This window comes from Triturus cristatus, chromosome 11 (assembly GCF_964204655.1).
Source record: "Triturus cristatus chromosome 11, aTriCri1.1, whole genome shotgun sequence".
Classification (NCBI taxonomy): Eukaryota; Metazoa; Chordata; class Amphibia; order Caudata; family Salamandridae; genus Triturus; species Triturus cristatus.
Genome location: NC_140594.1, coordinates 589,128,019 through 589,146,756, shown reverse-complemented (window position 1 = coordinate 589,146,756; position 18,738 = coordinate 589,128,019).

Below are 18,738 nucleotides of genomic sequence, written 5' to 3'. Positions count from 1 at the left end.
TATGAATCCCTAAACATCCTTCTCAAACGTCCCCCTCCTTAATTAGCATGCCACCCGACTAACAAGCACACATGTCTACTACTTTCTAGAACATTTCTTCACCTTTCAAATCTGTTCTCATCATTCTATCCCTACTCTAAAGACTACTAAACACATTTTAAATCAAGAGCACAAAGCTAACACCACTAATGCACAAAGGGAATATTTTTTTTACTAATCTACTAACTGTTAATCTCTGACCTTGGGCTCTGGAGTTGAGTGAAAGTCACTGCAAATCACTTCAACACCTCGTGAGGGGTAGTAAACGCTATATAAATACAATTTACAAATATTATAATTACTTAAGAAACTCAGGGGCTGAACTGTGCACAACTACATATTCCTTCTCCAAAAGAATATACCAATAGCGTGCAAATTAACTTATTTTTTTAACAAGGTTCAGGAAATTCATGATTTTTTCACAAAATATCACAAAACTGCGCTTTCAGAAATAAAATACACTCTTGCCACCTCAAGTAAAAAAGTCTCCAGACTGGTTCAAGCTTGAAATATTTTTCATGAGATATTGTTCAATTGATAAGGCATAAGACTTTTTAACTCGGGTGCACACACACCCAAAAAAGGATAAGCAAAATTGCATCATGAGAAATTACGAGAAATGTCATGACTTTTGGTAAACATGACATTTGGGAATTTTGTGAATGTTCCATTGTAATTAAAATTTCACTCATGCCTAGAATATTCTGGGCTTCTCTCAGAATTCGATATAATATAACACACTGGTACATTTTCTCCTCTCTCTTTCTTGTCCCGTTACATCCTGAAATTAAGATGAGCCTGAACCCCAGAAACAGGACCCCACTACCAATATCTTCAAATTCCCATGTCATCCCTTCACCCAAAACATATGCGGCCACACCAATGTGTAGGACTCAAAAAGAACAATTTTCGGATAGATTATCTTCTTTTGTGTGTCTCATCAACTATTTAGCCATAAGAAACCCGTGGATAAGACTGAATCTCATTGTAAAATGCTAATCCTGGAAGCTTCACAAGACATAAACTGATTCATTGGACACTTGCAGAGCTATGATCAAGGTTAACATTTGATTTACTACCAAGGTGGCACAAGCAGTGGCACTGGGATTTGTGGCTCTGAGACTGGGATTTGTGGCTCGGATGAGGGGTATTCAAGGGATCAGTCCTGAAGCCCCTCATGCGTGGCTCAAGGATTAGCAGGGTATGTATATGGGGAAGACTTAAACTTCACAATGGAGAATGACAAATAGAGTAGAGAGAAAAACAAGCCTTGCACCATGATCATGGAGACTGGTAAGGCAGGGTCCTGATTCTCCAATAACTACTGCAGTCCTAATTTGGGCGGCTGAAGATAGCATTCACCAGTTTCACCATAAAGGATCCAGCTTAGAGTCCTGGAATGTCAACAGGAGCAAGCATGTCCCTGAACCAATGACCCGCTGTAATCTAAGAACATCCTTCAATGGCAGCACTTCACAACATTCCGCCAGATGACTCTGTAAGTATTTAGAATTTCAGCGGAAGCAAGGGCCATTGCTTTTAGGAGACCGAAGAACTGACAGTAGTAAGTTGTTTATGGCATGGACTCTTATACACGGTAAAGGGAAGAATGGTAAAGAAGCGTTTAGATACTGAAATCACTTTCATCTTGCTCAACCCTCGCTTTGAAATCTTGGTTCTGAAAATGATGGCTATGGTCTTCTGTTTTTAAGAAAAAATAAGCAATAAAGAGAAATCCTTTTAAGAAATCAACACCTGGATCTGGACATCTTCTTGTGTGCTCACTACCTCTTGAATACTGATATTGGTTGTTACAATTTGTTAAATAGGGCTTAACCCTTTTGTGTATAAAATTGGTTCTGAAAATTATGTCTGTCTCATTGGTTTTAAGAGAGGATTGTCTAAACTTGTACACTTGTAAACTTATACACTAGAGTGCATGCTACGTGTCACAGGCATTGATTCCCCTCTTCTATGAGCCCGATTGAAGTTTCACGTACTGAAAATTAAATGTGTACCTTGGAGTCATCATACCATGGCTACTTGGAATGTCAAGAATTGTGAGCATTGAGCTGGGGCCAATGTAAAGATAGTGTGCTGTCAAAAACCCTGAGCGTATGTGCTTCTACCAGTGTAACTGTAACATGCTTCAGCCATTATTTCTTGCCTTGGCTACCCCTGCCCTCAGGAAGTGCCCATCACTGATGGTGAAGCTCCTTTGGTTTTGTCTCTTTAGCCGTGAAATAAGTTAATACCTTGTTCAATTGCAAACTATTTAGATTTGGTTACTAGTGGAAGTAATTCTCCCATTTTCATGATTTCAGCTAGACATCTGCTCATAGTCTTTGTGACAGTCATACCATGTCACTACTGCTAGAGTCTTGTCAGTGTTAGTGTACACATTTGACTCTTAACTTTACTTATCGAGGTTTCCTCCACCAATGATTTCTGGTGGGTGATGCCTCGTCAGTTGGCTCAGTGATTCACAGTTTATTAGTTTTTATTATGGTAATAACAAGTAACAACTGTCGGACTCAAAGTGGTGAGGAGGAATATTTTGTTGACAGAACCTGGGGCAGTTGTCTGGGATTCACCAGCAGTTGGGCGGGTGCGGTGAACAGAGCAGGACTGGACTTCCACATAACAAACACCAATCTCTAAAGGAAGGTCAGAGTGTTCTACATGGGGAGCTCTGGAAGACGATGCCCGGGATTCTGCTCATCGATGAGAAGTGACAGTTCAGTGCCCTCTAAAACCTTAAATCGGAGTCTGATTGCGTGTATTGTCCACAACAGTGTTGTCTGTGCAGGTGATGATGGGTTAAAACTTGATGGGAAAGTAGTACGTGGGTGTCCCGTGTATTAGGAGTTAGAAGTGTGAAGGAAGCCTATGGTACACGAGCATAAGGCTCAGCAAAGGGAGGCAGGGTTGCCTCAATTTCTAGTTCAGACCCTGGTGGATGAATGCATTGAAAGAAGTACTCTGGTTCAGCATCCCCAGACTGTGACTGGAGGATTTCCAATTACAGAAGGCCAGTGGACAAGCAAGAACGTACTCTTTGACCACCACCTCAGTGGCATAGGTGAGGAATTGTGAGCTACTGCCTTCCCTTTCTAACCTTCCTTTCATACCTCCTGAGTTGGGACAAGAGGTGGAAGGTTTCTAAAATGTTTTTCCAGCTGTGACTGAGGGCTTAGTAAGCAAATGGCAATTGCAACACCTAAATTGTAGAGTGTAGGAAAGTGCCCTTTTTGACATGGTCACCCCACTTTCTGTTGGGTGTTTGATGTGATTTCAACTGGAAGTGCACTGGATTCTGGCTAACCAGGTCTCCAGTACCAGATTTCTTTTCCAACAACTGTGCAATTGTACCCCAATTGGCAATACCTTTAGCACTTCCTGTAAGTCCCTAGTAAGTGGTGGCCCTATTACCTATGGCAAGGAGACTAAAGAGGGACCTTAAGGGCTGCAGAATGAATTGTGCCACCCTAAAGGACCCCTCACCGAACACATACAGACTGCGACTGCAGGCTGCTTGTCTTGGGGCAGACAAAAGTGAAAACACGACATGGCACACATCCCTGTCTGCCATGCCCCAGGTCTTACAGCCCTAAGGCAGGGTGCACTATACTACATGTGAGGGCATATCTCCACAAGCAGATATGCCCTCGTGCTGGCCAGCTCTATTGCTCACAGTACAAGTGAACAGGGAAGCCACTTTGAGTACAAGTGCTGAACACTATTAAAAACGAGTTCCCCAGCTACATGATGGCTTCACTGAAAATAGGGGTGTTTGGTATCAAACATCTCATATTAATAAACCCACATTGATGCTGTGAAATCCATTTTCTTTGCATGTCCGTTTGTGTGCCACTTGCTCATTATATGATATGTAATGATGATAAGGCCTACCAAATGTGCAAAGCAGAATGCTTGACCCTTGGTGAACTAATGTACTGTGCTGAAGTGATTATGTTGTAACACAATGCAAGGCTTGCTCAAAGACATCACCTGTAACTGGCAACTGCCTGCTAGCCCAGCAACTAGGCAACTTTAGCACACCATGTATAAAGAAGAGCATCTACCTCTGATTGGTTACTGCATTGCTTAGGCTTGGAAAAACCATACTGTCCCAATAACTGGACATGTAGGGATGAGGAGCACCACCACTGTGTGATACATCATGCAGATGGCACGCACTATTAGTTTCTTCCGATTGTCTTTGTATCTAATAATTGTGTAACCTGTGCAGTCTGATGATGGACATGTGATGTAGAGGTCCATAGTTGAAGGGAAAAACTCTCGTACTTGTGATTTTACTGGACATGTATCGAAATGCCTTTTTGTGGTTTACAAGAATAAAGGACTTATGTAGTTTGGGAACTTGGTCACAATGTCAGCTGTTATTGTGTACATGCCTAAAGCTGCCTAAATTCACCTGTGTCTGTGTCTATTTTATTTAGCTTTAAAAATTGGTGGAGAAATGCGGTCCTGGGGGTGGTGATCTTCGGTGGTCGCTCTGGATCAGAAGCACAGTTGCTGCGACGCCTCTGACATGACAGTTCTCTCTGTCCTCCTTGCCCATGTGCTGTGAGACTGCTGTCATTTGAGCCCTCCACTTCTCCATTGTGGCGGACCGTAAGTGTCACTCGCCCTATTATTCCCGTTTTCGCTCTTGCACATTTTGGTTTTCGGAGGATGTGGTGTCACTGTAGGTTTCAGACACAGCTTTACTTCAGGATATCCTGCCAAATGTAATATTGTGATATTTCTCTTTTGACAATTGTTTTTGAATATTTTCCTGGCTGTGGTTATTTGTTCCATCCCTGATCCCCATTCTCACGTGCCGCAATCCGTGCTGAGACATGCTAATGGTCAGAGGTCCTTCACTTGGAGGCCTCTGTCCTCTGTGAGGTTGTGTTTTCGATTTCGAGCTGGTATGTGTCACAGGGGATTGACTGTGAGTACACGCTGGGGGCTATCCCAGGTGTAGGTATGTGTGGACTGGGCACTGTTTTGTAGGATTTCCATGTGTAGGTATGAGCAGGTTGTGCACTTTTTTGCGAGATTTTGGAATTCCAGGTGTGTTATGATTTGTACTGGCCAGTCGGGGAAGGTGGTGGTCTTTCTGTATTAGCAGGGAGCTGGGAGTTCTCCGTTGGGTTTGACTTGTCTCCATCGTCGACCATGTGTTTCACTCACATCGAGGGTGCACCTAGCGTTTGAGGGTCTTTCACTAGGGGACATATCAGCAAGGTGAGGCGATAAAATTATCGCCGTTTTTGCGGCCATATTCGGCCGAAAAGCGGCGATAATTTTATCGCCTAATTAGCAAGCTCACGCTAACGCGTGAAAACTTGCGTTAGCATAGGAATTCCTAACGCCCAGCTTTGTATCTCTAATGAGATGCAAAGTGGGCGTTCCTGACCTGACATGACAGGAGAAATGTCGCTAAGCGACATTTCTCCTATCATCAAGCCCCACGCTATGAAGCTTAGCGGCAAGAAAAGTAGCGATAACCCCTGTTATCGCTACTTTCCTTACGCCTGCTTCAGGACTGACTTAGCCATGATATCCTATGGAAGGTGGATATCATGGCTAAGTTTGTGAGTCCCTATCATCAAGCTAACGCCACATTGCGTGAGATTATCGCTGGGTTTCCAGCAATAATCTCACGTTAGGCAGTTAGCGTGAGGATTTTTATCACTTTTGAGGTAAGCGTTGCTGATAGCACGCTATCTCCATGATAAAAATCCACGCTAGCCGGCGATAATTATCCTAGCGTTAAGTGCGCTTAGCGATAATTATCGCCAGTTGTTGCTGATATGCCCCCAAGTTCGGGATGCCTGGTGCCCTTCGGGGTCTGCAGGTGGATCCAGGAGTAAAATGCCATGCGTACAAGAGGAGGGTGTCGAGAGGAGATTAGTGCGTAGATGAGGGTGATTTCTATTTTCATAGTTGTCGATGATGTATTTTGTATTACCACATGGTATATATTGCTTATTCATTTTTCGGTGCTTGTGTATTTGTTTGTTCGAATTCAGGGACCATTCTTCTCCCACTGCTCCCTGGGATAGGGCTTTGGGTGTTCAGGTGTGAGGTTAGGCCACACCTGGGCTGCCTACGGAGAATCCCTGCGTATTCGTATTTGATGTCTGCAAATGAATGCAGAGTTCACCATTCCTTGCACTATACCGCTGAACAATAAACCAACTATGGATTAAGCTGTTTTCCGTTTGAATTAAGCTGCCCCTTTTCTCTCTGCAAAAATATCGCAAGGAAGTCCAATCACTGTATTCATTCTTGCTTTCCTGACCTCTCCTTTTCGTCTGAAAGGATGCCGGTTACCTAACACCTACAAGCTTCTTTTCTTTCTTCTCACTTGGGAACGCTTTATGGTGAACTAGAAGCAAATGAATTGTCCTCTGAATGCTGGAATATTAGAACGCACACATTGATTATTACTGATAATACTGCGTAGAGCTGAATGCCAATGAGAAGTGTGTGTGAACGTGTCTCCCCTCCCTACATGTCATCCATGCATCTGACCTCTTGGAACTGACTCCAGAGGCACCCTACCGCTGAAACTGTTTTTAAAACGGTAGGGAGAGCTATTGGCTCTTCAACCATGATGGGTCACCGCCTCCAGCTCTCAATAACGGTGAAGTACTATGGGGCATATCATCAAGGGCCGGCAATAAATATCGCAAAGCGCGCTTAGCGCTTGCATATTTATCGCCGGCTATCTCTGGAATTGATCGCCTGGTTAGCGCGTTATCAGCAACGCGCATCGCTGAGGCGATAAAAATTCCAGAGTTAGATGCCAAATGAGCGATTATCGCTGGAAATCCAGTGATAATCGCACAACGATTGGCGATACGTTGTTGATAGGGCAGGGCAGACTATTATATCCACCTTCCATTGGATATAATGGCTAAGTCAGCCTGAAAGCAGATGTAAGGAAAGTAGCGGTAACCGCGGTTAGCGCTACTTTTCTTATCGCTCTGCAGGTTAGCGTTCACATTGTTGATAGGAGAAAGTTCGGTTAGCGACATTTCTCACGTTGTTTTGGGAAGGAACGCCCACTTTGCATCTCATTAGAGATGCAAAGCTGGGCATTAAGGGAAAGGGCGCTGCTGCAAGGATTCACGCGATAGCGTGACCTTGATAATAGTGCGATAAAATTATCGCCACTTTTGGCCCGAAAACGGACGCTAAAGCGGCGTTAATTTTATCTCAGGGCCTTGATGATATGTCCCTATCTTTCTACAGGAGACCATAGAGTTTGCTCATGGGTTTTGTGCGCATGGTGCAAAGCTACTTGCACGATGGCAGGAATGTCTATAGGAAGATAAGAATAAAGAAAGGGGGCATGATAGCAAGAGTTAGAAAACAGGGTATATGCAGGACCAGAGGTAGGTCAAGGGGAAAAAGAACAGTACCCCAGGTACCAGTGGGGTCCACTTGCATCAAGTGCAACCAGCCTGGTCAATGGAGCGCCACCTGTCCCCTTCAGCGCCAATTACAGCCCTGTCATGAAAGACCACCACCACAGCACGTCCAGGTTGGTCCCATAGCCCCCTGCACCACAAGCGCACTTGATAACTCATTAAACAGGACGAGTGAGAAGCTGAGTGTACAACGGTTGCAAAAACTGTCTCCAGATTTAGATCGTGAGAACGGAAGAACAATGATGGAAGAACATGATTGGCTGTTCAATGAAGTTATTAAGGGTTTGGAGTAAGAATTAGTATCACAGAATTGGAAAATGCAACAGGCATGGAGCACACTGAGCAGCTGTCTGCACAGAACGCATCACATGATGTTGAAATACAGCAACAAGATACCATTTCTGCTGGCAATATTATTGTTTCTCCATTGAAAGATCTTCTGCTCTATTGGCCTGTGGTAGTGGCAGAGGGTCAGGTACCATTAGAAAGAGGGTCCCCAACCCATACCGGAAGGCAGTCCGACTCCCTAGCGACTGTCCAGGTGCATCAACAGTGGGAACATCTCCACCCCATGTTTCTGCTGCCTTCCTGTGCAATATTAGTCCACCCAAGAGACCGGCAACATCATACAGTCCCAAAAAATTCCAGTATGAACTCAATAAGAATATATACCAACGCTTTCATATTTGATATGTCAGCTGAGTATAACTCCCCCTTTTAGGCTGCCCTTGCCTGGTAAACCACAGACTCTGGGCGTTGCTCCAAGAGTACAGCTGCACGATGTAATAAAAGTAATAATATCCCCTGACTGCAAATAGAAGTGTAATGTACGCGCAGGATAGTCTAGTAGGTTCAGCGTGTATTGTTCAAAGTGGAGAAAGCAAAGAAATGCCCAACTGAGGGGCATATTAACAAGCCAGGCGATAAAATTATCGCCGCTTTAGCAGCAGTTTTCTGGTTAGATGTCCTTCACATTTAACATGGGCTTCAATTGGATTTCCATAGAGCATATTATCAAACCCATTATCGCCGTTTTAGCGGCAGTTTACTGCTGCTAAAGCGGCGATAATTTTATCGCCTGGCTTGTTAATATGCCCCTAAATAAGTATGAATAGCAATATTCAAACTTTCTTGGATTTTATTAAATTTAAGGTTTGTATAATTTCTAATACATCCTGGACACAGGGATAAATACATATATATTTGTTGAATAAAATAAATAGTTGGTGCAAAAGTGTTTTTCTTTCCATGTTTTTCCTAGGTTTCAGAATATGAAAGACAAGAAGATGTGTTTTTCGTAGGTGTCTGTCTATGTTATGTTTTATGGTAGTTTCAATGTTTGTGGGGATTTTTGAGGCACATCTTAATATATTAACTACAGTGGCACGGCTTTGCCTCCACGTGTAAGCAGGTCACAAGTGCTTACTGTCCATAATGGGCTTGAGTATTGAAAATATCAACAACAAAAAATGTCTCTTTATCTCTTATTGTTTATGTGTTATTGTTCTTGTTCCTAGAACATACAATGGGTAACACAATCAGGATATCCTGCATAGCAGTAAGCATGCCATGACATCTCGAGAAGAACTAGAGAAACAGCAAAACGTCAGAAGACCGCACCACCTACAAGAACGCCATGACGGAATACCACCATTGCATCAGATCCACCAAAAGGGCCTTCATCCAAAACAAGATCCTCGCCAACTCCAGCATCTCCAAGGAACTCTTCATCATCATCCAGGAATTCACCAAGTCGCCAGCAAAACCAAGGACATCACCCCTTCCCAGGACCTCTACAACAAGCTTGGCTCCTACTTCCATTTGAAAATCAAGAATTTCTACAACAACTTCAATGACCAGACACCAGACACCCAACTCCGAAACCACTTCCCTCTCCAGCAATGCCAGCCAGCCCACCATCTCCTCCTGGACCCCAGTCACCACCGAAGACACCACTTCGACCATGAAAGACATCCATTCAGGGGCCTCCACGGACCCCTGCCCGCCGCACATCTTCCACAGAGCCGCCACCGCCATCGCTCCAGAACTATGATGCACCATCAACGCCAACTTCAAGAGCGGCATCTTTCCAGATGACTGGAAATGCGCAGAAGTCAGACCCCTGCTCAAGAAGCCCTAAGCAGATCCCACGGACCTCAAGAAATACCTTCCCATCTCCCTTCTTCCCTTCACAGCCAAAGTCACCAAGAAGACCGTCAATGCACAACTAACAAAATTAATTGAAGAAAACTCCATTCTCGACCGCTCCCAACCTGGATTCCACAGCAACCACAGCACCGAGACTGCTATACATCTGACATCCGCACCCTCCTCGACCAAGGACACACCACGGCCCGGATCCTACTCGACCTCTCGACAACATTCAACACCGTCTCCCACCGCACGCTCACCGCCGGACTCAACAACGCAGGCATACATGGAACTGCCCTCGACTGGATCCTGTCGTTCCTCACCGGCAGAACCCACAGAACCAGACTACCACCCTTCCTCTCTGAACCCACGGAAACCAAATGCGGAGTACCCCAAGGATCATCGCTCAGCCCCACGCTCTTCAACATCTACATCGCCCCCAGCACGGACTCAGCATAGTACTCTACCCCGACAACACCCAGCTCATCCTCTCCCTCACCAAGGACCCCATCACCACCAAGCTCAACTTCCAGGAAGCAATAAAGGATGATGCAGCAGCTGCCTGAAGCTCAACTCAGAGAAGACTGAGGTCCTCTTCCTCAGACCCTCCCCCTCTGCATGGGACAACACCTGGTGTCCCACCCCCACGGACCATGCCCAGAATCTCTGCAACGTACTCAACTCCTCCCTCTCCATGACCCGACAGGTCATCGTTGTCACCTACAGCTGCTTCAACACCCTCCGCATCCTCCGAAAAAACTTTAAATGATTCTCCCCTGAATCATGAAAGGCTGTCACCTACGCACTCATAACCAGCAGACTGGACTACAAAAATGCCCTCTATGCCGGAATAAACAAGTTAATGCTCCGCAAGCTCCAGACCGTACAGAACACAGCAGCCAGACTCGTCCTCGGCATCCCTCGACACAAATACATCACCCAACACCTGCGAAAACTCCACTAGCTCCTCATTGATAAAAGAGTCACTTTCAGGATACTCACCTACACCTACAAATGCCTCCACCACACCGGACCCCAATACCTCAACAAAAGAATCTCCTTCCACCTACCCAAGAGAAACTTCAGATCCGCCGACCTGGCCCTCGCCAACACCCTGCACATCCACAGAGCCAGAACAGGTGGAAGAGCCTTCTCCTACATCGTGTTGGAACGAGCCTCCGATCGCCATCAGATACGTCCCCTCCCTGAACATCTTCAGGAAGACACTCAAGACCTGGCTTTTCGACTGAACAGAGCTGCTTACCACCCCCAGCGCCTTGAGACCTTCACGGGTGAGTAGTGTGCTTACAATTCCCCTGATTGATTGATTGATTGATGCCTAAAGACTCTCCCACCTATTAAGGGAATATATGCCACGGCCTCTGTGTGTGCCCATTATAAGACACATTGCACACACTGACAGCCAGGAATGAGGATTTGCGGTTCTCATTGCATGGCACCCCTAATATGGCCGGATCGTATTAGTTGAGGACGATGTGAATATTGAAAGAGAAGACATAAGGGCTAGGAAGTGGACATAGGTGGCAGATCAAACAATTAGGGAAACATGCAGGACACAATACATCAGCTCTAGCAGACGCAGGTGAGAGGCAAACAAAACCACCAAGGGCACATAAGGATAGCATGTCAAGGTCCCTCACCCCTGCCGAGCCCCCTGCAGCACAAATACGATTTCCTTTTGTTTTAAAAAGTGACAGATCAAAATGCACTGTGCTACTAAACAACCTAGTAGGGGGCAAGTTACAAGTAGGTCAACTGGAGGAACTCATGATAGACCACACCGAGATGCAGTGCTGGTTCTGGTGCAAGCTAGTTTTATGGAAACAAGCCCCTGGGTGCGCTGCTTTATGTGCAGCACAACCAGACCCTTCCCATGGACAGGATCCAACTCCCAGTTGTATGAATGGGAGTTATCTATATTTAGCTTCCAGGGTCCAGTTCACCGTCTTCAGCAAATGTCAGAATAATTGACACACTACAGTACGCCATTGCGTGAAGTACCACCAGCATCACCACTGCCCGGGAAAGAGCAAAATAGCCCTACACACATCCACGTCCCACCATCACACATTTTCCTCAACCACGCATGCAGATAAGGTTGGAGAGCCACTGCAGGGCTGCCGCAGGCACTACTGCAGGCACTGGATATCAAATTCAATTTCTTCCTTGATTACCTGACTTCTGCAGGCTTTGACACACGTAGACATTCCAGGCATCATGCCGCGGTACGGCAATTCTGACATAGCATTTTTCACCCTACAGAACGAGTGGGGTATTGCACCAGGGATTTCCACCTGCTCTACAATGGAAGAGGAGATTCCTAACTGGGGGTACTGACTGTATTGGCACCACACATTGCGATCAAAAGATGCACCACCCTGAGCCGTGTCTGGCTTTTGCCCAATGATGATTGCGTGCTCACCTCTGACAAAACACATTAGGATACAACCACATTTAAGTAACATAGCACTGCCAGGTGCCGATGGAGACCTCTTTGACGATGGATCTTGTCCAAAGGATGAGTTTGGGACATTGCCTGCTTTTTATGCTGTGGGTACAGCTCGTTGTGGGTGATGAGGGAAGTTCTTTCACTATTGACAATTCATTTGCCATTCTTTTATTCCCTAGAACATAAGATGCCTGAAACGTGTTGAAGCGAATGAAAATAGTTGCCTGTGTAAGTCAGACAGGTTAATGTGGGTGGACTATAAAATTATTGGTTCAAGTAGGAGTCAGCCTTGTGGAAATATGGACTTTTGAGAAGAGAACAGAAGGGCTTAGAAGGATACAGAGGAAAGGGATGGTGAAAAAGGGATACAAGGAAAAAGTGATTGTGACAAAGTTTTTAAAGTGAGAAGGAAGAATTTTGGCTTCTTGGAAGGTGCATTTATTGTGTGTTTTGATACATATATGAATGTATATTACCTTCGTCATGGACAACTGGATTGCTGACAATACTCTTCTATAGGCTCAGATTGTAACAGGAATGTGCTAAAATGCATTGCGATGCAGTGCAGTCACCAGGGACTGGAAAGAAAGAATGATTTGTGGTAGTGTAATGCTTATTAATCTGATGAGTTGTGGGTTTATTTTAGTAAAACATATTAACATGTAAGAGTATGGTATAAAAGTAATACCTATTCCTATTATTGATATATTTACAGGATTATATGTGTGTTACAGAATTTAAATGCTTTTTAAGGTACAAAATTGCAAACTGAACATGACCGTGGGCCCTAAGATTACAGTTGAGACATTTTAACATTGAACGTGAAAGTTGTTTTTGCCATGATGCTGATACCTTTCTTACGTCCCTTTCATAGGGTTTTCCCATTCTCAGTCTCGTTTAGAGCTTGGTAGAGGTTGCTAATTTTTTCCAGGTATGGGAAGAAGGATTGAAACAGTTCATACACTCTACAAATTCTTTTCCTTATATTCTGTGTTGCTGTGACAGTAATTCTTATATGTTCCTTGCTGTTGAGTACCAATATTATATGACGTTTTTGGTCCCTCCTTTGATTTTGAAATTGAGAAATTAAGGAACAGTGGTGAAACGTTGGTATTAAAATCAACTAAGCACTAATTTGTGCTTTGGGCCTTGGACATTGATGGAAAATGTTGCTTTAAAATATATTTTTCTCCTCTCCTTATTCAGTATAATTAGAAATGTGTATGTTACAACTGTTGCATCACATCATCTATTACGACCGTGTTTATTCCATGTTTCCATACATTCTGTCCTTTCAAGTGTGCCTGAACTGTATGATGATGAACAACTATTGTTCTCATCCTGGAAATATGTAATAGCAAGTAAAATGTGCAATGGAGAGTGATTTTCCTAGTTCACTAAATCAATGAGTACACTTATTTTACTATGAGTTATACTACACATGTAGGGGCAGATTTATGTTCCCTGGCGCATCCCTGCAAATCAGCATGGATGCGCCAGGGAAGATGTGTCACGCAAGTTTGCCCTTGCGCCACCGCTGATGCGCCGCATTTACAATGCGGTGCATCGTGGCGCAAGGACAAGCAGATACGTGATGCATGTGCCGGCGTAAGGTTGGCGCAGTGCTGAAGTTGCGTCGCAAGCGCGACGCAACTCCAGCACTGTTCCAACCTACCCTGTCCCTAACATGGTGCGTCAAGCCTTACGCCTGCTTCGAGCAGGCGCAGGGTTTTGACGCATCAGCGTCGGGAAAGTGACTCAGTGAAATCTTATAGATTTCACTGAGTCACTTTTCAGGGGCGTTCCTGCGACGGAACGCCCCCCCTGAGTAGAAACGCCCACATGAAACCTGACTCAGGTTTCATGTGGCGCAGGGCTTTACACCGTGACGCATCTCCATAGATGCGTCACGATGTAAATGGGGCGCAACATGGCGCAGGGTTTACGCCGCCGCTGCGTCACAAAAGTGACGCAACAACGGCGTAAAAGGGGCGCAAGTCCCTCATAAATCTGCCCCGTAGTACAATGGGCTGTGGATCAGGTGTGCACAAAGGGGAGGAGTTATACAACTGCTTTCTCTCAAGTTGTTTTTATCAAGGACTGACATTTTATGCCCTCATGAGAGACTTATTAAGTCAGTAGATTAGAATTTGTTTCCATTTTTCTGATGCCATTGCAAGAACTAGACACATATTTCTCATGTGCCAGTGCTAACACAAACAGCAGTACACAACACATAGCAACGACTACAGCGGACGGGACAGCGAACCACAAGTCTCCTTGCTGCATACTCTTGCCCCTCCACAGCCACTGAATTTCCAGAAGGTGTGGAGATGCTGCTAATGCAACACAGACCTACTAATACAAGACAGTACGCCTACATGTTGGAGACAGGCAAGAAATTAGGAAGTTTTGTGGACACTGACAAAAGTACAACATCCCTGGGAATGGTGATGTGAAAACAGCTAATGAGCAAAGGAGGCTTGTAAAACACAGAAATTACATTGCCCATATCACCCACCAGCAGCAGAGACCATTGAGAGAGGAAATGGTGGGTGAAAGAACAAAACAGGGAGTATTTTTGCATCCACTGAACTATCCTGGCCTGATGCACTGCCATTAGCTTTGTTGTTCATGAGCTGCACTTCAGACGAAGTTACACAACTGAGCCCACTGCAGGCCCTTCATATCAAGACCCCTGCCAATGCCCACATCAGACGTCACTGCCTTTCCAGTTGTTCCTCTGGACAACTGCCACCATGGTCAAGTGTAAGGGGCTGATAGGCCTCCACACCAGGCAGGAGCTCCACCACTGAAGCACCGATAACGACTGGGGGGAAGCACTGACCACATTGCCGTCAATTTCTGCAGTTCTGGCTGACAGATCTTGCTGGAAATTCCAGTGTAGAGCCCCTCACCTTCATTCTAGAGTATTTATTGCTCAAGTGCTGGCAATCTCTGTTGCAATAAATAAGGTGCAAGAGACTGATCAATTTTAAGTGTTCGTTTGCAATTCATAAAAACAACAACTGACACCTCTGCAGGGCCCGCCAAGGAATGACTTTGGGTACCACCAGTTATCTTTGCTACATACTGCTCATGGTGCCTTCAGAGGTCTTAAGAAATGTCATCTCTTGCGATATCCTCGCAACATGTTCTTGTTTATAGCTATACAAAAGAGAAAACTGAGTCCTTCAATATCCTCATTGAAACTGCGGAGGAAGATGGCGGCCGGTTAACACTGCCGGTCGGGAGCTCTCAGCCACCAGCCACCAGTCCGTAATGCTAGTCCACCACTATAGCCCTCTATAGTGATCTCAAGCTGTTGTAAGTAGCATAAACTACACTGCCGTTTCGATTTAAAAAATGAAATATGACTTACGCGCGGAAATCGTGAACGCAGCAGTGAGAGCAACGGAGATCCCGCTGGCGCCGCACTCGAACTGTGACACCTCGCTCGGCGTCTGGGCGGAGGCTCGTGAGGCAAGGTCCGGCTTCTGGCGGGCAGTAGCGGGGTTTTCCTTCCGGGTCGGCCAAGGCAGAGCAGCGGAGCCTGAACCAGCCCCTGCTTTGAAATTGACACAGAGACGGATCTTGGAAGACCCATCAGGATTTCAGAACCAAAATACCGGCGATATTAGAAAGAAAACTGTCCCTGTTCTAGTAAGAGGGGATTCGACGAACAAGGTAAGAGCAGAGGGCTGTATGAGGAGGGTAAAGAGATTCGAGGGAGTTCCCCCTGTGAAGGCTGCAAGTACTAAATCCTCTCCCGTAGTTAATAAGCAAACGGAGGTTGGAACCCCCAATGTTAGCTCAGTTCCAGCTCTAACTCCTGTCCTAAATTCGCCCTCGCAAATAACACTATCAGTACCAGTACTAGTAGGCAGTGGTGCAACTTCGGGGAATACGGAAGAGGTCGATAGTGATTTTGGGGAGTTAAATAGGGGAATTAACTACTGTCTAAGGAATAAGCAATTCCTAGCAGATTGTCCTCCAACCAGCCCTAACCCAGATACCCCGCAGATTACCCCTATCAGTACCAAGAAAGTTAAGGGTAGAAAGAGAGGTATCGTGACAAAGCCACTTTCATTAACCTCTTGTTCGAAACCAAAAAGTAAACAGCACAGAGGAAATAATTCCCTCTTAGAGACAAACCTTAAACCCAAAGTTACACCCTCTCTTCGATCTTTTTTTAAAATCCAGACCCAAGAGGAAAAACGACTGGGTAATCAAAACGCTGTAGTTACCTTGCATGCTAGTGTAGATCACGCTACACCCGTTCAAGATAACATCTTAGCAGAAACCCAAGATATGGCCGATATAAATTCGACAGGGAACCGAGCCAATATCAGGAGTAGCTCAAGTGAGACAGAAACAGCGACCATGAATGAATCTAGTTCAGACCTAAGCTCTCTACCAAAGACTAGGGCGGAGAAGAGTCCAGTTTGCACGCCTTCTGGTGTCACAGCTAACGAGCCCTCACAGGTCGATTCATCCGAAGGGAGGTCTTTTGTTCCAAATATGGTTGACCATCAGTCATTAATGGCTCCCTCGAGTAGCCTCCTCGAGACCGTCTTGGCCGAAATGAGAAGCAATTTCGCAATCTCAGAGAAGAATCAACTAAAAATCCAAGAGACGTGCGATGCCTTCGACACCAAGCTGAACGCTCTGGGAGAGAGAGTTAAAATAGTAGAAGCTACGGTAGAAGTTCTGAGCAAGGAGGTAGCATCCTCGCAAAGTGAGATCAGCACTTTGAAATCTAATGAAGCCGCCCTTCGCGATAAGTTGGAGTCGCTTGAGAACCAAGCTAGAAGAAACAACATAAAAATTCTCAACATTCCAGAGGGTCGTGAGGGTGGAGATATGAAAGGCTTCGTTACAGGGCTACTTAAAGAATATTTCCCTTGGTCAGACCCTATAGTGCTAGCTGAAGATATACAAAGAGTACATCGAGATCCCTTTGGGAAAGATAAACTCAAAAAAACCCCGAGAAAAATCCTTGTTAATTTTAAAACTTACTCTCTCAAAGAAAGAATACTGGGCGAAGCTTTAAAACAGGGGGTCTACAATAAGGATGATTGGTCCTTTAGAATCAGATCTGATGTCGCTAAGGTCACTCAAGACAGACAATGGCAACTCGGACAATATATGTCCGAACTAAAATCTTTTGGAGCGACGGTCCAGATGAAATTCCCGGCTTCCTTAAAGATCATGTGGAGAAATAAAATGCACAACATTAGAGATCCAAGAGAGGTCGAACGACTACTGACACAAATGAAGGAACAACAATAAAAAAAAAGTAAGTAATGGGCTGGTGGTCTGGTTGGCAAAGAGCTCAAAATGGGCAAATCCAATTTGCCAAATGGAATTAAGGGAGGCTTCCTCGGGGTGGGTTTCTAGAGTCACTGTAATTCTAACAAATAAAATAATGCACAAAAAGGGTGGGGAGCAAACTAGGGAGAAAAAAAAAAAAATGTCCTCACAATGCGAACAGGAAGGTGGAAGGGGATCTAAAGGCAACAAAAATTCTTCTCAGCACGAAAGAAAAGAAAAGATAATATCTAATGGATGATTTTTTGACTGTTAAAATTTTATCTTGGAATGTCAACGGCCTTAGAAATAGAAGTCGTAGGAGGGTGATTTTAGAGTATTTGAAACTGTCCGAGTGTAACATCTTGATTCTCCAAGAGACTCATCTTCTCAAGGAAGAATGGGCAGACATTATAAAAAACCACAGATGGATAGATTCATATGTTTGTACGGACCAGAAACACAATACAAAGGGAGTCATTATTATATTTAAATCTTCCGCCAAAGTATCTGTAACAACGAGCCTAGTTGATAAACAAGGGAGATGGGCTATAGCCAATATAAAACTACAAAGCAACGCGTTTACAATAGTAGGCTATTATGGACCCAATTGTGACGACTCTGAACCCCTGCAAAACTTATATACCCAGTTGTTATCATCTACAGCCCCCATAATCTGGGGAGGGGATTTTAACATCATTTTAGATCCAATACTTGACAGGCATCCTTCAAGGAAAGAATTAAATCTACCAAATATGAGGCAATGGTTATCGCTGTGCATAAAAGATCTGGGATTGGTCGATATTTGGAGAGGGAAAAACCCCGGAAAAAAGGGATCTACCTTTCACAATAAAAGACTGGGCCATTTTTCTCGAATTGATTTCTTCCTCCTGGACTCCAGTCTTGGGCCATGTACCTCTCGAGCAGACCATATCCCTGCTCATTTATCTGACCACTCAGCAATAGCCCTGGACATACAGGTGAAAAAAAACAACGTTACAGGGCGCTGGACAGTAGATCGTACGATCTTTCTGGATAATCAGAATATAGACCTTCTCACGTCTGAAACAATAGAATTCTTTAAGATAAATAAGAAGGAGATGACACCACAAATTGTTTGGGATACTTACAAAGCAGTTATGAGGGGTAAAATCCTAAACATTGCTGCCTGGAAAAATAAAAAGAGTAAATTCACGATTAAATCTATGGAGGATGAACTAAACATTCTGGATACCAAACTGGCAGAAGAAACATCACCCTTAAACAGAGCGCAATTGATGGCAGAAAGGGCTCAAAAAAAGTCAAATCTAGCCGACC